Source organism: Tamandua tetradactyla, chromosome 1 (assembly GCF_023851605.1).
Source record: "Tamandua tetradactyla isolate mTamTet1 chromosome 1, mTamTet1.pri, whole genome shotgun sequence".
Lineage (NCBI taxonomy): Eukaryota > Metazoa > Chordata > Mammalia > Pilosa > Myrmecophagidae > Tamandua > Tamandua tetradactyla.
Window position 1 is genome coordinate 172,906,104 of NC_135327.1, and position 26,796 is coordinate 172,932,899.

The 26,796-nt window shown below is 37.4% G+C and overlaps 1 protein-coding gene across 31 annotated transcripts in view; it reads right to left on the bottom strand.

The window, feature by feature from the left end:
• Nucleotides 1-26,796, bottom strand: part of LOC143660720 (uncharacterized) — a 298,041-nt gene that overhangs the window by 270,180 nt on the left and 1,065 nt on the right. For 11 of the 31 annotated variants that reach the window (XR_013164295.1, XR_013165029.1, XR_013164967.1 and 8 more), the window contains exon 1: nucleotides 1,660-24,811. The exons of 3 other annotated variants lie outside the window; for them this stretch is intronic. The gene's annotated coding sequence lies outside the window, so the exon portion shown is untranslated. Of the gene's footprint in view, nucleotides 24,812-25,236; nucleotides 25,394-25,856; nucleotides 26,767-26,796 lie in introns of those variants that run through there. 17 more of the 31 variants (XR_013164261.1, XR_013164287.1, XR_013164571.1 and 14 more) reach the window with 6 other exon arrangements.

A 26,796-nucleotide genomic window follows, 5' to 3' on the forward strand; every position in this document is an offset into this window, starting at 1 on the left:
GAATGGAATGATCATATGATTAAGAATGTTCGTATCTGTTATGTTATTATGTTAAAAAAAATTTTGATAAAAAAAGAAAAGGAAAAAGAAAATTGGGGCCCAGATTGTAAACTCTTACAGCAGTCATATTTAGTCCAGGGCAGTAACTGGTACTTTTAGATTTTGAGAGGCTGTGCTATATATGTATAACCTGGTATTTACAGATAAGAAGGAAGACAATCAGGTTGGGATTAAGGTAATTCAGAACACAGGGGTAGAGAAAACATTGTCTTTATTTTAGAATTCCATCTACTCTCTGAGACCAAAGGAAGAAAGGTTTACTTTGTCTAAAACCTAAATTTTCTGTGGCACATAGTCTAGCTCAACCTGTCTGGGCAGATCATTTAAACAACGCAGGCACTCAGAATGGGAATAATCTGTATGGCTTGATGTAATACCCAGAAATATCCCAGAGTATGTTAAGCTGATAATCAAAAAGTATTGACAAAGTCTCTTGAGGGATGGGAGAAAAAATATGGGACTATTAATCGCTACCACTGGGGAAACCCCTGATACTGTGTCAAACACTAGAGACTCCCAAGTCAATAGGGCAACACCTTGATCTTGAGGCTTGCTCTTGTGAAGCTTATTTATGTAGCAGGGGAGCCTAGCCTACCTATAGGTATGCCTGAGAATTACTTCCAGAGGATCTCTATTGCTGTTCAGATGTGGCCTCATTCTCTCTAAGCCCAATTATGCAAGTGAAACCATTACCCTCCCCCTTGCGTAGCACATGACATCCAGGGGTGAGAGTCTCCCTGGCAACATGGGATATGACTCCCAGGGATGAGCCTGGCCCTGTCACATGGAATCAACAATGCCATCATGACCAAAAGGGGGAAAAAAGTGAACAAATAGCATATCAGTGGCTGAGAGAGTTCTAATAGAGTTGAGAGGCTACTCTGGAAGTTACTCGTATGCAAGCTTCAGCTAGACAATGCTACCTATCATAGTTTGCCAAACCCTAACCAAAATCATTCCTGCCAACACTAAAGAACACCTAGGGCTTTATATGAGATACTACAAAGCATGTACTAGGACTACTTTCCAGAAACCTACAACCTCCAGATGGGTTCCTAGGCCAGATAAGTCCTGAAACACAGAGGGGGCAGCCTCTCCAGCACATCAACTAGTACCATTTCCCTAACCCATATTATTGACAACCCCTTCCAACTTGAAAAAGTTAGAATGAGCATAGCTCTGATAACCCTAAAGTGTGGAGAAACATCAAAGGAGATGCTGGAGTTATACAGAGAAGGTAGGGTTTAACAAATGAGTATGAGTGCTGAATCATTATATTTAGTCTTCAGACTTGGAGCAGCTAATAGTAAAAACTTAATATGTGGAATCGTAGCCCATACCAATTCCATTCTGAAATCTATTCTACAACTAATTGTTGCAGTGTTCTTTGAAATGTATTGCTTCTTTATATGTAATTTTTCACAAAAAAAAAGTTGATTGTGGGGATGAATACACAGCTATATGATACTACTGTGAAACAGTGACTACACGCTTTGGAAGATTACATGGTATGTGAATATATAATATATATCAATAAAACTGCATTAAAAAAGGAATAGTTCAAGTAAAAAAATAATAAAGGAAGTTGTTTTCACTTACAGCTAAAAGATGTCCTGAAAATAAGTGAGGTAAAATCCTATTTCATTTCCCTCAGTTCAAGAATTGAGTAGAATCATCATTCCAAGGATGTGTGATGGCACTAAAAAGAGGCAAAAAGGATTTAAGATCTCAAAAGCCAAGGGATGACTGACATGCTAATCACTCATCCTCCCACCTTAAGCACTTTTTAAGAAGTTAATCATTGAATTAAATGTTATAATCCAATTTCCAAAATCGCTCTACTATACACTTAAACCGCTGTCATCTATAGTAATAATTTTTCAGGCAAATGTATTCATTTCAAATCTTTCTCTTCAAACTCTGCAACACCTGATCACTCCTTCGCACTCCACTTTTTTCATTCCTGCCAGAAACACACCTGAATCTTCTTTCTCCTAATGCTACAAGATCTAACTCCTCTTCCTAACCATACTCCAAACCACATCATCCCAGAAGCCTATTCCTCACTGTTATATTCTCTCTACATCCTTATGCCTTGAAGAATTTAGAAATCACTTCTGGGACAACAAATGTGAAACTTCCCCTCTTTGGCTAGACATTTCAACTCGAGCCCTAGTTCTATATCTTCAACTGCTTAGGAATTTATTTATCCTTGAATGTCCAAAACCAAACTAACAGTTTTATGCCCTCAAAACTGGCTTGTCTTACCAATTATTACACACCTGGTCATTCTGCAGATTAAATCTTGAGACCATTTTTTACTCTTATCCCTCCCCTTTTCATCATTCTGCTGCATCTCTCATGTGTCCTAACTCTCCTCTTTCATCATTCCCAACAAAATCTATCATCATTTAATTGTTAGATTACTTCACTAGGACCTACCTCGTTTCTTCCTTTCTCCAATTCATCTTTGACACTGCTACTAGATTAATCTTCTGCTAAATACCATGGCTTCTTTTTTATCAAAATTATACCATCACTCTTCTTCTTTAGAACACAAATAGTGTGGTGGCTTTAAAACAGGGTTTTCAGATTCCTCAACACTCTTCCCTTCAAAAGATGGAGCCTAATTCCCCTCCTTCTGAATGAGGGCTCAACTTACTGGTTTGCTTCTAAGGATTAGAACATGGCAAAAGGGACAATGTGTGATTTCCAAGCCTAGGTCAAAAAAGGAATTAATTGCAGCTTCTGCCTCATTCTCTTGGATCGCGCACTCTGGGGGATGCCACCTGCCACATAGTAAGGACACTCAAGAAGTCCTGTGGAGAATTCCACATAAGGAGAAACTGATACCTCCCATAACAACCAGCATCAACTCGCCAGCCATGTGACTGAGCCATCTTGGAAGAGAATCCTCCAGCCCCAATCAAGCTTTCATATGACAGCAGCCCTGGTTGACAACCCGATTTCAACCTCCTAGAGACTCCATCCTAGAACCATCCAGTTAAACTGTTCTCAAATCCTTGACCCACAGAAACTGTGAGGTGATGAATGTTTACTGATATTTTATACTACTAAACTGGGGGAGGGGATGTAATATGTTACCCAACAATCAATTACTAATTCAGATAGGCCCCCTACTGTTGAGTGGGTCAAATACAAATTCTTCAGTTAGGCATTTAAGGTCTTCCACTAATTGTCTTTTTATCTTTGAATTTTACTGACTTCACACAACATGGTAATTCTTGCCTCTGTACACTACTCTTACATGAAATTGTCCCTCCTTGATTCTCTCCACTAAACAAAATTCAATACTTTCTTTTAGGTCCAATTCAAGGTCTACCTACACATGAAAATTTTCTATTTTTAATGCATAAAATAAACATATATCTGTTTTCCAAAACTATAGTTGTTATTTAAGGTAGCAGTCAGGACTTCTGCTACCTAATATTCTATATGGAGACCAGTATTAACGGACACATGGACACAGACATATTATTTTGTTTGGAATTAGCTTTTAAGGTGCTTCTTTCAAAAAATGTTTTGATGGTATTGTAACAATAGAATATACAACAAAACTTATTTGACTTTTAAAAAACATTGAATAGTTTGGGAAGATAACCTGGTAGTTAAAAACACACAAAAAAATCATATGGCCCATAAATAAGCAATTCCACTCCCAGGAATCTTTTTTACAGATATACTAACCCAAAAAGGTAGAAATATCAATACAAGGATATTCCCCCACAGCACTGTTAGTAATAGGGAAAAATCAGAAGCAATATAAAATCCACCAATAAGGGAAGAGTTACATTAAATTAGGATACAATAGGCTACCATGAATTCATTTTTAAAAATGAAATAGATCTTCATGTACTGACCTGTTCAGCTATCCATGATATATTACATGAAAAAAAAGCAAGTTGCACAGCGAAGATAAAATACCAAGAATAAATTTAACAAGAACTGTATAAAACTTATCTGGAGAAAACTTAAAAATATCCTTAAAAGGGCAGAAATTAAGACTTTGCTATATAGAAAGACATACCTTTTGGATAAAAAAATTCAGCATCATAAAAACATCAATTCACTATGACTTAATTTTAAAATGTTATGTAATATTAATAAATATATCAACCAAGGTTTTTTATTGAGTTATACAAGTTGATAATGAACTTCATATTATAAAATAAATATGTAAGAGTAGTCAGGCAAACGTTAAAAAACTAGAAAGGAGAACTAGTCCTCCCAAACATTAAATTATACTGGAAAGGCTCTATAATTAAAACAATGTGGCACTGTGTTCTAGTTTGCTAGCTGCTGAAATGCAATATACCAGAAACGGAGTGGTTTTTAAAAGGGGTATTTAATAAGTTGCTAGTTTACAGTTCTAAGGCCAAGAAAATGTCCCAATTAAAACAAGTCTATAGAAATGTCCAATCTAAGGCATCCAGGGAAAGATACGTTGGTTCAAGAAGGCCGATGAAGTTCAGGGTTTCTCTCTCAAGTAAGAAGGCACATGGTGAACATGGTCAGGGTTTCTCTCTCATCTGGAAAGGAACGTGGTGAACACGGCGCCATCTGCTAGCTTTCTATCCTGGCTTCCTGTTTCATGAAGCTCCTCAAGAGGGGTTTTCCTTCTTTCTCTCCAAAGGTCACTGGCTGGTAGACTCTCTGCTTCTTGTGGCTATGTCATTCTCTGCTCTCTCAGAAATCTCTCATATTGTCCAAAATGTTTCCTCTCTGATAGGATTCCAGTAAACTAACCAAGACCCATCCAAATGCGTGGAGACACATCTCCATCTAATCCGGTTTAACAACCACTCTTGATTGAGTTACATCTCCAGGGAGATGATCTAATTACAGATTCAAACATACAGTACTGAAGAGGGATTAGAAGAAATGGCTGCCTTTACAAAATGGATTAGGATTAAAACATGGCTTTTCTAAAGTACATACATCCTTTCATTCAAACCAGCACATACTGGCATATAAATATACGGACCACTGGAAAGATATAGAAAGTTCAGTAACAGACCCAAGTACAGATAGAACTTTAGTACACCACATATGACAAAGTTGGCATTTCAAATTACTGGGGAAAAGACAGACTTTTTAATAAATAATATGAGAATAACTGGATAGCCATTTGGAAAACGATAAAGTTAGATTCATACCTCATTTTATACAAAAGATTTAACTCCAAATGAATCAGAGAGTTAAATGCAGAACAATGAAGTCATACAAGTAGTAGTGAATTCTTCTCTAATCTCAGTTTAGGGAAAAAGGCTTTCTAATTATGACTCAAAATCAGACAGAAGGAACAGTTTAATCAATTTGAATAAAAATTTTTTTAAAACTTCTGCATACCAAAAACTTCCCATCATAAAAAAAAAGACATTAGATAAAATGGGAGAAAATACTTACAACATACCATATCACAGGTAAAGGGCTAATATCCCTAAATACCTAACAAACTTAAAATGGAAAAAATAAAGACTAACAACAACCTGACAGAAAAATGGGAAAAGTTCATGAACAGCCATACCAATATATAGTGAGAGATTTCTCACCAGATTGGCTAAAAATTACACAATATAAAAAGTCATTTTTGACCAGTCACTCTTAAGGCTTTTTTTTACATTTCTACAAAAAGGGTAAAACCTGAATCGACATCAAACTAAAACTGGAGGACATTTTACACAATAACTTGCAGTACTCTTCAAAAATTTCAATGCCACGAAACACAAAGACAGACAAACTATTTCAGAAACCAACTACAGCGCATAAGCAAGTATTTTTTTCTTACTTTTTTATTTTTTAAGCCATTGTGCTGATAACTGACAGAATCTGAATAAGGCCTTTAGTTAGGTATTAGAGAAATCAATGTAAATTTCCTGATTTCAAGAAAATATAATTTAAAAGTTTGATATTATATGGATATTGATATATACACATGTGTATGTATATGTATATATGTATATATATATATCTAATTATTTAATAAATATACAAATTTATAGAAATGACTAAGCATACATAATGATTAATTACTCCTGGGACAAAGGGTTGGCATACGTATGGTGGAGAGAGGTAGGACTGGGAAAGTAAACAAAAATTTTACTCCCTAATTTACATACTTCTAAAATAAAGTGGTGATACTATGGGAGGCTATTTCTCTAAGTGTATTTTCAATATTTTTCAAATAAAAAATACAAATTTAAGAAAAATATTGCTTATTTAGGATACAAGTTGAGAACAACTGACTCTGCTTAATGCAGTTGACCTTAATTCCATACTAGTAACTTATGATAATTCCATACTGAAACTCATAGTTTCAGTAAATACAGAAGTTTACTAAATGATTTCTATCTCTATTCACTTCTACTTACCTGAAGTATAAAAGTTGAAGGGAAAACTTCTGTTTTCAAAGCTTTCATCATTACCTCTTTCCTGAGTTTTTGTTGACTATTGACACCTTATTATATACATATTATATTTAAAATAACTCTGCATTGGCAAATCCCTTATATAGTACAAACCCCAAAAGTGTTAGGACAACTAGATTGTATGATCTTTAAAAATCACCCTCTGTGTAAAATCATGATTCCTAAAATATATGTATGTATGTGCAAGTACATTTTTATATGAACATATACATATGTATGTGTGAATATGTATGTATACAAATGAATATACTTCTAATCTCTGCTTGCTAAAGGGTCTCTAATATCATTCCCAGCAAAAAAGAAACCAGAGAAGCTCAAAGAAATGGTTGACCCTTGTTACAAAATGATCCTGAAACATCTTTGTGATCCCATAAAGCAAGAAAGTATTCAAAAAAAAACGATGGGGTGTGGTACATAGACACAACAGCCATCTTGGAGGGGCACATTGGCCAAATCTGGGACAATTTGAGTACCAAAATAACCTAGTATTGTTATGAAGTATAAACCATTGGGAAAAACAGAAATGTACAAGCCCATATTACAAATAAACAAACAGTGCAGAAGGCTGGGCTCTTACTTACAGTAGGATGCTGAGGATTATGGGTAAATGTGGAGGTAGTGCAGGAACTGAGAAATCATCAGTTTACAATCATCATAGTAAAGACTGGATCAGGTAAGGATCCTCAGTTGATGCTGAACTAGGGGGAAATTTTGAATAAGTGCAGGATATGTATCTGCTATCAAAGTGTCTCCCCACAAATGGCTTAATAATTGTGAAAGAGAAAGGAAAACAGTGAGTTTAGAGTGAAGACATCAAACAACTTGACTAGTTGACCAAAATTAACCAGCACTAAAGAGACACAAATGTACTCCAGAATGTGATACGCTGAGAAAGATACATTATTATCTATGCAATATTATGACTGAGAATACACAGCCTGAATCTAATGATGAGGAAACATCAGATGAACACACACAAGAACATTCTGTTTAAAAATAAAGATGGGGACTATATTCTTTAAAAATGTCAATCTAGGATAAAAGACAAAACTATTGAAATATTTCAGATTAAAGAATATTAAAGAGACATGACAACGAAACAACTTAGACTGGATCTTGTAACAGAGGAGGAAAAACATTGAAAAGGGGCATTATTAGGGCAACTGATAAAATCAATATATAATTAGCAGATTAATAAAGATATTCTATCAATGTAAATTTATGAAGTGGTAACTGTACTGTTGTCATGTAAAAAAAAAAACACTGCTCTTAAGAAATATACACTGAAGTATTCAGGGGTAAAAAGCCATGATGTATGGCCTCAACTATCCTCCAATGATTCTGAAGAAAAAAAACCACTATACAAAGCGGAGAGAGTGAGAAAACATGCACACATGATAAAGTAAATGGGTGAAATTTTAACAAGTGAATCTGGTTAAAATCATTAGTTGTTCTTGTTATTATCCTTTTCTTTTTTTGCAACTTCTTGAAAATCTTTGAAATCTTTTTCATATTAAAAAAAAACTATTTAAAGTTCTCCTCTAAATAAAACTATTCAGAACTACCATTAAATGGGTAAGATCAGTAAGCTTGAAAAAGAAACTACCCCAAGAGCCAGGGCTTAAATATTTTAATAATATTTTAATAATAACTGTGCTTTCTAAGTGTTCATTTGGGAGATAAGGTATCAAAGTAACCACGATATATCTATACGAAGGAAAACAGAAATGGAAAGAAGCTGCAATGTGGAAAGGAAAAGCAGCATCTATCACAAGCCACATGAAGAAATAATGATTTGGGGTGAGAGTAATGCCGTTATTATTCTATTTTTGGTTTGTAACTCCACTTTTTACTTCCTATAGGAACTGAAAGGCAAAGGTATAAAATGTAATAGATACCCGTTAACTCTAAAGAATACCCAGAGCTCTGAGACGCTACAAAAGTTTCATGTACTAAGTTTACTCCCCTGAAGCCTATAACCATCAGAAGGTTCTTAGGCTAGACAAGTCCCAGAACCCACAGGGGGTAGCCTCTCCAAGAATAACAACTAATTCCATCCCCCCATTCGATACTGTCAATACCCTTTTTCAACATGAAAAAGTTAGGATGCCCACAGACCAAAGACCTAAAGATTGAGAGCAGGATCAAAGGAGAAGGAGGAGTTGTAACAGAAAAGACAGGATATAACAGACTAGTATGACTCAATTACTATATTGATGTTTCTTTTGGCCTCCAGTATTTTGGAGTAGCTAGAAAGTAAAACCTGAAGTTGTCAAATGGTAACCCATACCAAACTCTGAAACCTGTTCTATAATTATTTGTTAAAATGTACTCTGAAAATTGTTTTTTTTTAACTTTTTGTATATATATTTCACAATAAAAAACATTTAAAATGTAATGATAAATCAGTGGTTTGGGACTCACAATGTTTAAATATGTAATTTATGACAAGATCTACATAAAAGTGGGTGGAGGATATAGGAACATAGTTTGTCTATATTACCGAAGTTAAGTTGGTATCAAAGCAAATGAGATTGTCATAAATTTAGGGTGTTAAATTTAAGCTCTGTGGTAACTATTAAGAAAATATGGGGAGAATATGTTAGCTCATAGAAACAAAAATTAGAGTACAAGTTGTCAGGAGTAGGGCAAGAAGCAGATATCAGAGTACAAATTGTCAGAAGCAGTGAAGGAGTTAATGCATGATAGGTATAAGGTTTCTATTTGGAGAAAAGGGAATGTTATAGTAATGGAAGGTAGAAAGAGTACTGCAACATTGTGAGTGTGATTAGAGGGTACTACAATACTATGAATGTGATTAATCCAACTGAATGGTATGCTTCGGAGTGGATGACATAGGAAAGTACCCACAATTAAAAAAAAGAAAAGAAAGAAAGCAACTAAAGAAAAAATGACAATTAAACACAATACCTGATCCTGATGGGATCTAGCAAGGAAGGAGAAAATGCTCAAAGGGACATTTTTGGGACACACACAAAAATTGGAATATAGATTGTAAGCTTTATATCAATGTTAAATTTCTTGATCTTGATAACAGCACTTACAGTGGCTACATAACTAAATATCCTTGATCTTAGGAAATATAGATGGAAGTAGTAAGTGATCAAGGAGCATGATGTATGCAACCTACATTCAAGTATTCAGAAAATGGATGATAAATAGAGAATGATATGGCAAATGTAGCAAAAAGTTAAAATTGGTGGGTCTGGGAGGTAGGGATATATTGGAATTTCCTGTATGGGGATTGTATTATTTTTGCAATGGTCCTATAAATTTGAACAATTTCAAAATTAGTTAAAGGTAAAAAAGATTCATGTATACCTAACACCACACTATGGTAAAGATGCTCTGATTTTAGACAACTGGCCCAGATTTTCAGAATAATAGCTGGAGTAAATAAGCTCTATCAAATTCCTATGGTTTGATTGAGTAGCAACTGAAAATACCCAATTCTTTCTCATCTTATGTCTATGTTCACCAAGTAAAGTAAGTGAAAGGTTTAGGAGGCAAAAGGTTGAGAAAAAAGGATGATAGACCAGGAAATTTAAAGCCGGTGGATTTACTTCTGCGCTCCGGGGCTGAGCTCACCGAACCCAAAATGGAGAGAGGTGAGTCAGCGCCTGGGTGATGGCGTGGGTGGCTTTTAAGCCAAGGGGTCAGGTGACGTCCGGAAGGGGCAACTTGCAGGAAGTCAGGGGTCCGGAAGGGGCGGTTCCAGAAGCCATGTTGGGAGGGGCAACACAGCCTCTGCGGCCCCAGTTGCAGTGCCCTTCCCCGTTCCCCGGACCTAACAGTAATGATGCAAATTTTGTCCACTCAACAAGCCCACAGTTGACCACAGTATATCTCCCACTGAAAATTAACACATTGTCATGTAAACTTGCTTAGTTTAGCTTCTTTCAGAAGATAATCCCCATCAACTATAAATGAATTGATTAAATTTTCCTCATCCACACAGTCACAACCGAGACTCCTGATCAAACAAATAGTGCAGAGCTCCTATCCTCTTGAAAGCCTGCTGAGCAATCAGTGCTTCCCCTGGCCTCCTGAGGAATTTAACTATCACTGTTGAAATGCTAACTCTCCAAAAGCATCTACCAAGGGCAGAAGACCATCTGTCTCCCTTAACCACAGGATGTCTAATGGACAATGGGAGCAATTCAATACTCGCTGATTAATAAACATTGGTCCACAAGAGAAGAGGCACTAAGTAACAATCAATAACTTTGTGTTAATCATACCAAAACAGAAAATTAACTGTGGCTGAGCTATCTTGGGAATTAATTTCAGCCTTTTATGCAACATATTTCAAAACACTGAAAAATGGTACTTTTTAAGGATAAATACCACATAAATTCACCATAAAATTGTATAAAAGTTATCACATGAAATAACTGAACTGCTATCAAACGGAAATATTTTACTAAACAACACATATCTAGTATCAACTCAATAATATTTTCTTTTAACCTTCACACACTCTTCAGTAAAACTCACTGTCTTTTTAAAAAAAAAATCAAGAAAACAGCCAGAGGTTACGCCTAAATGTTCAGTCTCTTAGCAGCTCTTTTAACACACTTAAATATTTTTTATTATCAAAGAAGGCATGAATATATTTGGGAGGAGGTAAACCCTGAATCTCATTTGCCATCTTCTGTGCTTTGCTACTGAAACAAACAACAAAATTCTTTTCTTGCTTCTTATTCTTGGAAAAAATTTACCTTCTCTCCAAGAAGAATATACGAACTGCAACTTCATCTTTTTTTGTGCTTTTCCCCCACGAAATTCCTAAACTTTCTGGATCAGACCCCATCAAGTCATTCCTTTCCCCACGAGCAGCTCCTAAAAAAAGTACATTCTAACACCAAGAATATCCCTTTCCAGTAAGTGACATAAACAGCAAACTTCCCTTAAAATTGAAAAGATAAAAATTTCCCCCTATTTTCTTTAAGTCTCTCTCCTGCTGTCATTAGGATATAAAGTGAAGTTTTCTCCTACATGCTACAAAGCTATGCTTGATACTTTCTTATTTAGTTTTGACAAAACTAATATAATCACATAGTTCAAAATTCAAAGAGTAAAATAAGATTTTCCGGGAAAAGCTTCTGTCTCCTAGCCACCCAATTACTTTTCTTAAAGATGAGAAATGCCACAGTTCACTTTCTATCCTTTCAGAGATATTATATCTATAGCTGTCTTATATACATACACACACACAAATATGTTTATAAATTTCTTTTTTAACATTCTTCTATGCCTTTTTACTTAACATTGCATTTCCAAGAACAGCATCAGAATACAATGAACTTTCTCCTTCTACTTTTATAGCTATGTAATGACTTTTTAAATGTGTATAAACCTAAAGATTCCATAAATCCTTTTGACCCATCAATTCATTCGATCCTTATTAAGCCAGTCAAGTCTGCCTGGATTTTTTAAAGGTATTTAGAAGTGAAATGTCATGAAGTCTGCAACTTACCTCAAGTGGTTAAGCAAATTAACACAATTACACATAATCACTACTATTAGCTTCAAAGCGCACACACATGTGTGTGCACAGATGGTTAAATCTTAAGAACTGGTGAATCTAGATGAACAGTGTACAGGTGTTCATTGTACCATTATTCTGAAGATGTGAAAATTTTTCAAAATAAAAAGCTGTGATGAAGAGCTCTGAAACTTCGAAGAAGTCTCCTCATTTGCCACCTTAAACACACAGTGGTTGTTTTCCAACTCCCAAGCCTATGCCTTACCTAGTCCAACCCTATTCCCTTATATTGCCCTAAAAGAAAAACAAAATTAATTCTTAAGCTATTCTTAACTATCAGTCCTCCAAACTACTCATATTTTATGGTTCCTTGAGTTCTTCCTCTATTACTTCAGTTCTTTTCCCTTCTCTCTTCTTGTATGGACCACTCTTCCAGGTGCTCATTTATTACACCTCACCACTTGATGGCCTGTGTATTAGAAACCCAGCTAGAGAGTAAATAAATGCCTCGCAGACAAAGTCTTGCTGAAAGAATACAATTTCAAACATTTGGAGAAGGGCATGGTAACTACTGCTAAGCAATGAGCTCAAGATCTCAAAATTCACTGCAGTTATCTTTCCAGAAAAAAAAGACTCCCCAGCTTTCTCTCTAGTACTTTAAACTCATCTCTCTTATCCTTTCTGATTATCACAATTGTATTCCCTCTGCCACAAACCATGCCAGATTATCCTACTGAGAATGGAAAATCTGTCCCACAATCCCAAAATAAAGCAACTCTAAAAGTTAAAATAGCAAGTCTCTTAAATCTTATTCATACGACATTACTCTCTGTTGGTGACTGAATCCTGTAACTCACAAAAGACATGTTTCTTAATCTTAGACGATGTTCCTGTGGGTATGAACCCATTTGTAAACAGGGTCTTTTGAAGATGTTATTATTATGATCAGTTAAGGTAAAACTGAATTTCAATGAGCCTTAAGTCCAAACTACTAGTGGCCTTAAAAGAGGAAAGCAAGGGTGCTCGGGTGGTTCAGTGGCAGAATGCTTTGCCTTCCATGTGGGAGACCTGGGTTCGATTTCCGGATGTGCACCCCCCACCCACTCCCAAAAAAACAGGAAAGCAGTAAAAGCCAGAAGTGGAAACCAGAGAGAAGAGAGAGATTACCATGTAACAGAGGACTGCCAATACCAGAATGCTGACTCCAGGAGAAAGCCTGGCCTTGCTTACATCTTGATTTTGTATTTCTAATCTCTAAACCGTGAACCAATAAATTCTTGTTTAAGGCAATCCTTTGTGGTATTTGTCATAACAGATTTAGCTAACTAAGAAATCCTCTGACTGAAATAAACTGTAAATACTGAAGAGAATACTTCTCAATGACTTTTCTATTGAACATTCCTACACCGTACCCTTTCACCAGTTTAAAACCAGGGGACACCCCTCTGAATGTGCATTCACTTCAGTTAAGATGATGAGACATTCTACTACAGAGGCAACTATCATGTTGATTAAGACAGTAATCTGTTTCTAAAAACAATAACTTTGGAAAAATTGATTCACTATTGTGAAAAAATAGGAATGATATCTATGAAAAATTAGGAATAATATCTACTTCAAATAAAACACAAATTGAAACTGAACAAATGTAGAACACGGAGAATCTAAACTTCATTTTTTTCACCTGAATAAAGTTACAGAATGGTAAAGACCTTAAAGTACAACTCAAAATTGAGATTCAAAGAGGTTAAATATCTACTCCAATGTCACAAAAACTGAAGTAAAAGTTAGGTTTAAAACTCAAACACACTTACCATATTGCTCAGGCCATTTTCTTTTTGAGTATTACAATTTATCTTTCTGTTCAAAAAAAGCACAGTAGATAGGGAATGGAAGATCTAACAATGATCAACCAGGTCACTAACTAGATGTGTGAAGTTAAGTTAACTGTCTCATCTACAAAATAAGAGAATTGAATTAAATTATCTCTGAATCCCTTTTAATCTGGAATATAGTCTCATTCTTGATAATGGCATGAGTAACAGCTATATATTTAACACAAACTTGACTCTGCCACATTTTTAAACCAAACTCTAATATGGTTTAAGCAATTATAAAACATTCTTTTAACCAAAATGACATCTTTGTTTACTCAAAATTTCATAAGTAGAAAGAATTCTGTAATTCCTTACTTACATGATTACTATTACCTAGATTTTGCCTTTAGCACAAAGTTTAAACTTCAATCTGAAACTTATTTTGAATATCTACTTAAACATCCAAAAGCACTTGGGAGGCTATAATTTCACATGTATTTCCCACTCAAAATGGAATATTAAACTCTTTAGAAATAATTTACACGAGTATGGAGATTTACAACTACAGAAAACCTAACATCCGATTAAAGTTTGTCTTGAGCTCTAAATCCACAATTAGTGAGGGGGAAAAAAAAGCCTGTGGTGATTGTAAGATGTTACTAAGCTATCCCTAAAAATGGGAAAAAAGCAAAAGGGAAAGAAGAACTCAAAAAAGAACAAAAGGAAGGAAACTGAGAAAGCCAAGAATTCAAAAAGAAATAAGAATAAGCAAGAAGGAGAGAAACTACAAAAAATGGCTTGTAGACACCCCAGAGCCATGGTGGCATCCCACAAAACTTTCAGATAGAATCCAGACATTTTTAAACAGTTTGTTTGTTTCCTTTAGTTTAGTACAGTAAGTTTACCAAGAGAAGGCATGTTTATTTGCGCCTGTTACTAGATTCCAAATAGAGAATGAGTATTTCAGTGCATGAAAAGTAAATGGGAAGAGTTACAAAATCAATTGAGTAGATTGTTTACCTGGAATGTCCAGGACCTAACATGTTCCTGATGAATCACTTTTCCAGAATTTAGATCTCTTAACTCCAGAAGAGCACAATGATGGAAAAAGATGTTTTAGCAAGTAGTATGTATATCTGCACAACTGCAATTCAATGCTTTAAAACATGTTACCCTTGAAAACAGCAACAAAATACAGTCAGAACATGAGCAGTTCCAGTCAGACCCCCAGGATGCCACTCTTGTCTTTCCTCAATAATGTAGGGCCCTTTTCTGTGCCAAGGGCCTGGGGCCAACCAGACAGAGAATGAACCCAGGATATCATGCCACCACGTCCCACACACAAGAGCAAAAATATACTTCAGTTATCGTACACCATCATTTCTTAAATGGATGATCATTAAAAAAAAAATCTTTTTAAAGCAATTTTGATGTTTGGATGTTTCATTGTTCAGAATCCCAAATGACCTACTAGTATTGAAAAATACGTTTCTTGAAAACATTCTGCAAATGATACAAAATGACTAAATAGGGTATTAATTAATTAAACCCATAAAGTCCATATTCCAAAATGCTCATTAGGGACAGTAATAAAGATATATGGCCAAGAGCAAATCCTTAAATTACTTCTGTAGACTAATTAAACTGAAAGCAGAAAGAATCTTTAAAACCCTTTAAAAGTGAGAGCAAAGGAACATTTTGCTATCTTTTTTCATTAAAATAGAGAGGCACACACAAAAAAAGGTAAGCACATGAATTTTTCACAAATTAAAACGCATAAAATAAACCATATATTTCAAAGATAATATACAATGAAAGCCCCTATATGGGACATGGCTCCCAGGGGTGAGCCTGAACCTGGTATTGCAGGATTGAGAAGGCCTTCTTGACCAAAAGGGGGTAGAAAAATGAAACAAAATAAAATTTCAGGGGCGAAAGATTTCAAATAGAGTCGAGAGGTCATTCTGGAGGTTACTCTTATGCACTATATAGATAACCCTTTTCAGTTTTTGGTGTATTAGAATAATTAGAAGGAAATACTGAAACTGTTGAACTATAATCCAGTACGCTTGATTCTTAGAGGTGATTAAGATAAAGCTTTCACAGTGTGACCGTGTGATTGTGAAAACCTTGTGACTGACTCTCCCTCTATCCAGTAAAGGGACAGATGAGTAAGAAAATGAAGACAAAAAATAAACAATAGGGGAAGATAAGGGGTATAAGATGTTTTGGGTGTTCTTTGTTCTTTTTTACTCTTATTTTTATTTTTCAGAGTAATGAAAATGTTCAAAAATTGTGGTGAGGAATGCACAATTATATAATGACCCGTTGAACCACTGATGTACTGATTGTACACTTTGGATGGTTTTATAGTAGTATGTGAATATATCTCAAGAAATTGTTTTTAAAAAAGGCAAAAGGTAAAAAAAAAAAAAAAAAAAGCCCTCGGGGGACTGGGGAGAAAGGAGTAAATAGTCATCTCCCCCATTTTGGGAATTCCTGATATTCTCGCAAGCAGTGGGGACAATCAATTCAATAGGCTGAGCCCTCAATCGTGGAGTTCACCCCTACAAAACTTATTTCTGCAGAGGAGAAGCTGCCTACTTACAATTAGGCCTAAAAGCCACCACCAGAGAACCTCTTTTGTTGCTCAGATATGGCCTCTCTCTAAGACAACTTGGCAGGTGAACTCACTGCCCTCCCCTCTACCTGGACCATGACTCCCTGTCCCACTCCCTGAACCACTTCCTGGCAATGTGGGACAGAACTCCCGGAATGAGACGGGACCTAGAATCACGGGATTGAGACAAACTTCTTGTCCAAAACAGGGAAGAGAAAATGTGACAAAACAAAATTTCAGTGGCTAAGAGGTTTCAAACAGAGTCAAGATATTATACAGGAGGTTATTCTTATGCATTATATAGTTATCCCTTGTATTGGAGTGGCTAGAGGGAAGTACCTGAAACTGTGGAGCTGTGTTCCAGTAGCCCTGATTCTTGAAGATCATTGTAAATGATATAGCTTTTACACTGTAACCATGTGATTGTGAAAACCTTGTATTTGACGCTCCTTTTATCCAGGGTATGGACAGATGAGTAAAAACAAATAAGAATTAAAATAAATAAACAATAGGAGGGGACAAAATGTAAAAAACTGGGCAGACTGAAATACTAGTGGTCAATGAGAGAGAGAGGGGTAAGGGGTATGAGATGTATGAATTCTTCCTTTTTTATTTCTTTTTCTGGAATGATGCAAATGTTCTAAAAATGATCACAGTGATGAATACACAACTATGTGATGGACTGTCAGCCACTTATGGTCTGTATGTGTATGAAGATTTTTCAATAAAAATTTTTTAAAATAGCACAAAAAATCCAATGAAAGTATACGAGTGCCATCTTTTTAAAAGTACTTTTCACTTGTTGCTATGAAGTACTTGCCTTTTAAGGTAATATACACTAAAAAATGAATAGGAGAGGCTTCACAAATTCTTTGGGGATAAAGTCTATAAAAAGCAGGTATTATAAGATTTTGAAAAGTTATAGATAATATGGACAACACTAAGGACAATGCTGATTAAATAAATATTCCTCACATAACAATGATTAATCTGTCTGGAAGCATTAAAGAAACAAAAAAGGCAATCACAGATTTTTTTTTAAATGGACAGTATGTGCAATGAATACATGATACATCAACATAAAAGCCAAAAGCAAAATAATCGTCAGTGGCCTTGACAATAAACAGATAAGTAGCCTGGTGAAGTTGCTAACATAACAAAAAGATTCAGTACTAACAAAAATTCCCCTAGAAATAAGAACAAGCACTCAAGGTCACAGGCCACTGTACAACTTTGCAAGAGAAAGCTCTTAAGTAGCATTTGCAGCAAATTATACAAGAATTAACAGAAGTATTAAACAGCTTCTTAGAAACTCTCCTAGTGTTCTAAATACCATCTATGAAAGGATGTCTTTTAGAAGCTTACTACCTCCATCATGGAGATGAAAAGCAGCAATATTTTACAAATCGGAGATTAGCAACTTTTCCAAAGTGGAGTGTTTTGAGTTCAATTATCAGGTTTTCAGATGTGGATAACACAAGCATGGAGAAGGATGTACTTGTCACCCATCTCTAACTCCTGAAGGAAAAAGAGGGCCAGCCACATTACAGCCTAATTTAAGGACTCCTGAGAGGCTCCCCTCCCCCTGAGACATAACAGTATCACCCCCAACACTGAGATTGATCTCAATTCAAAGGTATTTTTAAAAAGCTAAACTACTCTTCTGAGGGTTACCATACCACTCTGTGAATAAACTCAATCACAACATTTTAGAGCCAGAAAAACCCTAAAATTATTCCATCCAAGTCCCTCATTTTCAAGACAAGCAGTCTATGATACAGAAAGACAACACTTTCCCAAGGTTCCAGAGGTAGCTAGAACTAGAAACCAATGGAAATGAACAACATAAAGCACCTAAGACAGTATCCAAAGTAATTATTAGTATGGTTATTAACACTATTCTAACTTATTACTCTTTCTACCAAACTTGAGATTAATCATCGCACAGAAAGAGAAGTACTGACAGGAAAAGGAAAAATAGGAAAATTTGAAGGTAGGACCAAAAGGGAAAGCCACATGGAGGGCTTTGGCAAACCAGAAGTCATCATGAAAAGCTGTATGGCTGTGAGAGAAACAGAAATAACAGAAGTTGGGGGAAGAAAGAACCTAAAGAGATGTGGGAGTAGAAAAGGCAAATGTTGCCAAGTGCTAGCTTGATTAAATATAAGAAAAATCATAAGGTATCTTTAACATCTTAAGTCTCTGAAGAGCATGAAGCTATTTTAAGATCTTGAGAAAGGGGTGTGTGTGTGTGTGTGTGTGTGTGTGTGTGTGTGTGTGTGTGTGTGTGTGTGTGTAACTCCAGGAAAGTTGGGGGAAGGAGTCAGAGAGCAGCACTTCGGCTGCCCAATGAAAACTGGCCCCTCAACCATTCCCAGCTCTCTGGTCATACAGACTGCCAACTCCAGACTCAAACCATCAAGTCAAAGAATTAAGAATGGTTTCACAGATTTAGTCATAAAAATTATGTCACAGATATTTCAGTCAAGAAATGACTGCAGATCTGGGTAGCAAATCACATGTAGTTCTTTCCAAATAAATAAACAACAAATTAAAATCTAGGGAGTACTTTGAAAGGTATTGTTTTTTCTTTCTTTGCTTTGTATATATAATATATGCTATGTTATGTTATATACATATTAAAAAATACATAAATAAATAAATAAATAAAATATAGACCAAAATCAATTGTACAGATTCTATAAGATTTTAAGATTCAACTATTTTATTGAAGCAGTTAGGAAATACAGAATATAAAAATAAAACCAAAACTAGCTGATACAAAAGCAATGAGGTCTACAGCCTCAGCTCAGCTATGCTACACAAATGATTTGTTTCCTCATTCATAAAACACACCCAGTAATAAACATTCTGCATGATTTAAACTAGTTAGCCATCATGTAGCAATCTAAAAATATAAGCACTACCTGAATTTGAGGCATAACTTCAAAAAGTATTTGATCTAAGTCAAATATCATCTCAAGACATTTTTTTCATTTTCATGGAAAATGAAAAGAAAAACATATTAGTTTATTATTTTCTAACAAACAGACCCGTGCTATGAACTAGTCTTCACATGCACACAAAGTTCTAGAACATTGAGAAACACAAAAAAACTTTTATTTACAATCCCCTCATTCTCTACTACTCACCAATTTCTTCACTTTTTTCCTTGCTCCCAGATAAGATTATGTATATTTTTTCCAAACTCTTACTTTTCTTTCCTTTCCAATAAATTCACTCACATTAGAATATACTGCCAAACCTCACTCTGACTCACTTCAAATCTTAAATCCACCTGACTCTCAGCACCTGGGAATCTACTTTAATCTGGAATGTTTCCAGTGCATCACCAGCCCTCTTAGGAATGCCTTGGACTCTTCACCAACCCCTCCCTAAAGGCCATCCCAAATAAATAAACGCTGTAAGTAAGAAAGGTGCTACTATGCAAGTACCGCTTTCAGACAGGACTCCTAGTTCCCATCCCCTTCCTTCCAGATTCCAGCCCCTCACTCAACCCCTTCATCTAGGAACTGCAGGGCCACCACTATTTCTCAAGGTCTTCAAAATAGGGTATGACTGTGCCCTGAATATTCTTCATCCCCCTGACAGGAATCTTCTTCCTGCAACCATGATGCTTCCATGAGACAGTTGTTTTTAGAAGACATCCAGATTAACACTATCACAATCCATTATGAACTCAAATTCATGGAGTTTGCATAGAACAACCTCTATTTTACAAATACCATTTTATTTATTAAAATTATATAACATCCTGCATTAAATGCTGTAGCTGTATGGTAAAAAGCTCTTGGTTAGATTAAATAGAGTATTTATATTTAAGGAATATCAAATAGTTTGTTATTCAGTAACATCCAGCATATTTTTAAAATATTTTAACTGGAGAGTTCTACTCTAGTTAAGTAGGGATAAACAATCTAAATTTTAACATATCCAAGTTTTTGCAAAATATATGGAATTATCAAGAAACTCAAAATAAAAGTAATTTAATCCATATTAAACCATTTAAACTCACACTGCGATAAAGTAATTTTTAAATGACAAAATGCTACAGAAATCCATGATGAGTAGTACAACTTTAAAAGGGGGGGGGGGAGGACAGGAACATGGAGAGAATCACAGAAATTTAAAACCAGAAAATTCTAGTTGAGGATCATCCAATCCAATGGTTCTCAAATTGTTGCGGTCCTCAGACTAGCAACATCAGCACTATCTGAAAAATATGTTAAGAAATATGAATTATTGGCCCTAGACCTACTAAGTCAGGAACTCTGGGATGGGGTCCAGCAGTCTATGTTTAAATAAGCCCCCCCCCCCCAAGAGATTCTGATGAGCACTAAAGCTTGAAAACTACTGACCCAATCCAACCATTCCACTGATCTGAAAGAAACAAAGTGAAGAACTTCCTTACATTCTCTTATCAAATTAGTAACCAAGGTCACACTATAGACAGTTCTCAATAGCCTTCAAATTGATTCTTACACTGCACCCCTGAATCCCAGCAGTCCCAGCAGATATTTTAGGCTGAATGCATCTTGATTTACCACAGGATTAATTCTTATTTCATTACTATATAGATACACATTTTGGTTATGAGTAACTTACATTTAATACTAAAGAAAGTCTTTACATTATTGGCCTCTCCACAAAAACAACTAAAATTTCACAGGCTTTTTTTGTTTGGTTGGTTGGTGGGGTTACCTTTTGTTGCTATTAGCAATGGTGGGTTTTGTTTTGTTTCATTTCGTTTTTGAGGGCAACAGTAAAAATTGATGAGACATATAGTTGACAGTTTTATTTCCAACCTTTTTTTCCTACCAAAGAAGTTCAGATATAGGTGTCTGAAAAGTAATCGTGAAGAATTAACTAGCTAGAAATTGCTTAAAAGAGAAGATAACTAAAAAATTCAAAATTAAAAAGCCAACAAAAATTTTCACATTTTATCTTGGAATTTATCCTATGATGTTATTTTTAGACAACAAGTTTAGATTTTCAATTACATTTTACTTACCTTAAGTATAAAATGAGTTTTCTTTAGTGGAAGACCTAGCGGCAGTATAATACAAAGACAGCCTATGTCTGAGAAAACAGGCTGTAGTGTAAGAGGGCAGATCTAAAATCCAGCCACACATAACATCATAAAGTAGGTAAGTCTGATGCACGGTGTTGAGAGACAGCTATGAATCATCTTCTAAAACTACTAAAACATATATCGGGCTGCATCATCAATCCATCAACACAGGATTTACTACATGAAATAAAATCTATAATTTTCAACCTTAAGGCTCTCATACTAAAGAGATGTTTGATGTGCCACATACCTTTTATATAAATATTTCAAAGTTTACCAGTGGTTATCTGTATAACTTAAACATCTGTTTCTGTTTACATTTTAAATATAATTATAATTTGGGTGTTAGAATTACTACAGACTGAGATATGGAGGCTTAAGAAATAAATATTTCCATTCCTGTTTCTCATCTTGAAGTTATTTTCTCAATGTTACTCCATACCAGAGATAATATTTTCAGATATCTTTTCAGATTCCATTAACATAATTACCTCTGATTTTTACAAACCAAATTTTTCTAACATAACTCACTACATGATTTTATTCTCTTTGAAGAATTATAGATGAATACACAAAACACCAGAAACTACTTCAATTTTATCTACACTTCCAACTCCCATGTGACCTGAGCACCAAACCTTCTTGTGATTTTATTTTTTCAATCTGTCATCAAATAAGGATGCTAATTCCTGCTATATAGCGAAAAGGGAATAATCAGTCAAAAAGTTAACAATAATGACCCTGGAAAGTTTTCATTTTTTGGAAGAAGTATTATAAAGCTCTATAACATGATGGCCTCATATAGGTCAACTATACCACCCAGTAACACCTTACAATCCACGAATGAGAACAACAGTGTTAAGACCAGGAAAATGAATCAGGATTTTTTTCTTTTAAAGGCAGGATACACTAGCCTAAATGTTTACCAGTAAAACACTGGATTTAAATATAAGCAAATCCTCTGTAACTGTTCTGCACTATCCGGTAAAATAGTCATAAGGCACTATGGCTATTTACAATTAAATCAATTAGAAACTCATTTCTCCTCAGTCAACACCAGCCACATTTACAGAGCTCAATTGCCACAAGTGGCAAAGAGTTACCGTGGTAGATAGTGCAGCTTTAGAGATTATTTCTATCCTCTCAGAAAGCTCTACTAGAGGGCTACTCTACAAATAGCTCTGTAATACGAAATCTGAAAATTATATTATAATGAAATGTGATGAAGCATCTGTACACAAAAATGGCACATATGTACACACAAGGCACAAAAAAGTATATCCATCTGTAATCACTGCCATTTCTCCCTTCCCAAGTTGAAAAATATTAACAATGTTGATCGAGAATATCTCCTAGTATGTATTAGTAATAAAAATATATATATGCTGTCCAACTGGCTAGGTGAGAATGAAACTGGGAAACAAGTGAAAACACGGATTACACTTCACTGCCTCCTTCCAGTTCCTTTTACATGAACATATTATAGTATTCTGCATTTTCTGGGTAAAGAGTGTGATCCTAGCCTCAAAGAGATGAGAAAGTCAAGAATGAAATGGGTGATACAGGCAAATGCCAACACAAAGGATGCCACTCACATGGGAGAAAATTCACTTTGGTCCACTGCAATAAACTTAAGTGGCTACTGTGTGAGAGGGATTCACAAATAAATAATCACCCTTCTCACCTTTGAACAGCTAAGTTTAATAGGTGAGTGTAATGTGTCAACTAATACAATATTTTATGAAAAACGCACTGCAACAAGTATGTACAAAACACAGAGATGACACAGGGAAGGTATTTTTAAATGTCTTCTGAGGGGAAAGCAGGGAAAATTTCTGGAAGGAAGTACCTAAAAGTCAGAAAGCCCACCTAAGAAGTAATGTGCAAAGAAACTATAAATGGTTTGGCATTGCTGAAGAAAAGCGTCTTTGGAAGTAAGGAGAATAAGGGTGGACAATGGTAGTAGGGAGATGGAGCGAGAGACCTATTTCCATGTCAGATTAAGGATACACATTTATGCCAAGTTTGCTTCAGTGAATCCATAAATTCTGTCATCAAAACTTCAAGTAACTTGAAAACCAAGACCCAAAACTTAATAACTAACACATTCCATGCCTGCCATATAGCTAAACAATGTTTGACAGCAGTCGTAGGAATATGAAGAGACTTCTTTGTGACATGAGTGCCACTGAATAATGCATACTGGTCAGAAAAACACTGTAATTGGAATCCTTTTTGTTTTCAGAGAGAAACCTCTATTTCCTGTGAGTTTTATGTAGTATATCCTTAGAGAAGATATCACTGAATGCACTTTGAAAACACATGGCTTAGGGTGCACAGGTTGTTCAGTGGTAGAATGCTTGCCTTTCATGCGAGAGACCTGGGTTTGATTCCCAGATCATGCACTCCTCCCCCCCACACACGAAAAAAACACATGCAAAAACACATGACTTATCGTCCACATCTAAATGTTTCCACTAAGCATTTACTGGATGAGAAGACAAATGAAATAAATCAAGGGGAGAAGGGATATGTAAAAACAGATTTGCTACTCCAGAGCAGTACTGCTGTTATTATTTTCCTCCAAACTTTTAATGGTAGAACTTCCGGGTCTCTGTAGTTCACCTGGCACTTTTGGCTACATACAGCTGTGACCAGCAAAACTGTACAGTGTTTAGCAACCTAAAGGACTTCTGCAGCTGCTTGTGGAAATACTTGGAAGATATCTGCATATTTTGGGCTCTTGACACAAATGTTCAAGTCTCAACATTCAAACAAAAGAACAAAACGTCCCTGCAACCTGTTCCCTTCATAAGTACTGGGATCCTGTCTCTCTTCTCATTACAGCAAACTCCCTGAAAAAGTTAGTAGTGTACAGGCCTTAAAGAATTCACCAAGTAAATCCCTTTCCTTAAATACATGCAAAACTTTCCAGATAAAAATCTTTACAGTATAAATACATGCATATAAACTTGCTGGTGCTCAGGCAAACATATGTCTATTCACACAAACATGTGACCCTTAAATAGATAAATATATTTTCAATACTTCAGTGTTGTTGAAAGTACGGGTTCTGGTGTCTGACTCCCTGGGTACTAGTCAGGGATCCCTCACGATGAACTTTTACTTAACGTCCAGAGCGTCAATTTCCTCATCTGTAAAATGGAGATAGCACTACCTCATAGAGTATATTCATATTTGCATAGCCACAAAGCTTGGCACAGAGTGACCTGAGACTGGGCCAGATATCTGAATTTCTAAAAAGGTTCTCCCCTTGGGCGGGCCGCGGTGGCTCAGCGGGCAAGGTGCTTGCCTGCTATGCCGGAGGACCTCGGTTCGATTCCCGGCCCCAGCCCATGTAACAAAAACGGAGAAACAAAATACAATAAAACAAGAAAATGTTTAAAAAGATGTTTCCCTTTCTTCCTCCCTTCCTTCCTTCTATCCTTCCTTCCTTCTAAAAAAAAAAAAAAAAAAAAAAAGGTTCTCCCCTTGATTATACTGGGCAGGAACGATTAAGAACCACCAAATAGGTATTTACACGCCCTCAGAGACACACACCTGTAAGGCCCATTCTATTTCTGACCAAATCACCTCAGGCCAACCCCGCAGCCCGAACAGACGAAGATCATCTAGATTCTGTGAAGCACTCAAACTAAGACTTACACCCAGAACCAAATACCGCTCACCAAGGTTCAACTCCAACGAATTCCACGGAGACCACCTTAACATCCCGCACTCGGGGAATCCGTCTGGGGGTACCCGCCCCCTCGCCCCTTCCTCAGCGGCCCCTCACGGGCACCCAACTCTCGGACGCGTGCGTCACGGCGCCCGTGCCTCCCGCGCCCCAACGCCCTCCTGCCCACGGCACGTGACTCGACACGCGCCAGCTGCACGCGGGCTCCATCAAAACAAAAACAGAGGAGGCCGGCCGGCCAGCCGCCGGGTCGCGCGGGGTGGGGGTCGCGCGGGGGCGGCAGGGAGCGGGCGCGCGCCGCAGCCTCCACCACTGCCCAGCGCCGAGCCAGCAACTGCCGGCCGCGCGGGAGGTAGGCCGGGGGCGGGAGGGCAGAGGGCGACACCCTGTTTACAGCTCAGTCCCCGCCCGCGTCCTTGCTCCCGGCCGGGAACCCCGCCCGGAAACGGTCTCCCGGGTGAGGACTCTGGAGTGCTCACCCACCCGTTGCCGAGAACGCCGGCCCTGCGTGGGAGGGGCCCGGCTCCCTTCAGAGCGCTGACTAAAACCATCGCCACGGGTCTCGGGTCGGGCGCCCTCGGCTCCTCCCCCGCCGCGGGCACCCTGACCCACCTGCGAGCGGCGTCCCACCCCAGTCTGCGCTGCTCCTCAGCGGTCCCGCTGAGCCGGGGCCCACCGCCCACGCTGCTTCGTGTCAGACCCCATCACGACACTGCTACGCACTTCACCTCGCGTTCCGAAGCTTCAGCGCTTCCGCAGACCACCCTCACGTGGCCGCTGCCTCCCTGACACAGCACTCCCCAACGAGAATGGCTGTGCCCTCCCCTCTCCGCCCCCCCCCCCCCACGACATTTAGGGATCCCGAGTCTATTCCCACCCCGACTCGGACGTCACCCTTCTCGGACCACCCAACCCACATCTTCCGCCCTGGTGGGTGGGGGTGGGGAGATGGCTACAAGCTGTCAAAAGCCTAGTTTTCCACATGACGAACCTCATCCTCACCCTTAAAAGGATCCACTCACCCATCCGCCAAGCTTCAAGATGAACCTGATATTTAAAGGGGTAGGGGGACGGTTAACGCCTTCATTAGTCTCCCTAATTAACACACACACACAGCAGCCGCTCTACCCATCCTCTCGCTTTAAAGACTCGCCCACGTCGCCCTTACGGAACCCAACAGACTTAAGAAAAATAAATGCCCCACCGCACGGCTGCTGCTTAACATGCCCTGTGGAAATCTGGAGACCCACCCACCCCGCCTTCTGGAGCGGGGCCCCGCGCCTCAGGTGGAGGGGAAACGATAGTTCGGTTTCTTAAAGTAAGAGAGTAGTGCGAGGATACAGGCACCTCCTCGCCCCACCCGGGAGCGCTGTACTCCTCCCGTTCCCGATCTCCAGAGAAAATGAAGGCATCCCTCGTCTTTCGCGGCGGAAAAAGGGAGACATCCAAAGGCCAGAGTTCGAAGGGATCGTTCTTTCCTCTGGGACTCGAGACACCGCGCCTCCTTTATGAGCATGCCCCCCCCCCCGCCCTTATTTTTTTGTTGACAGCA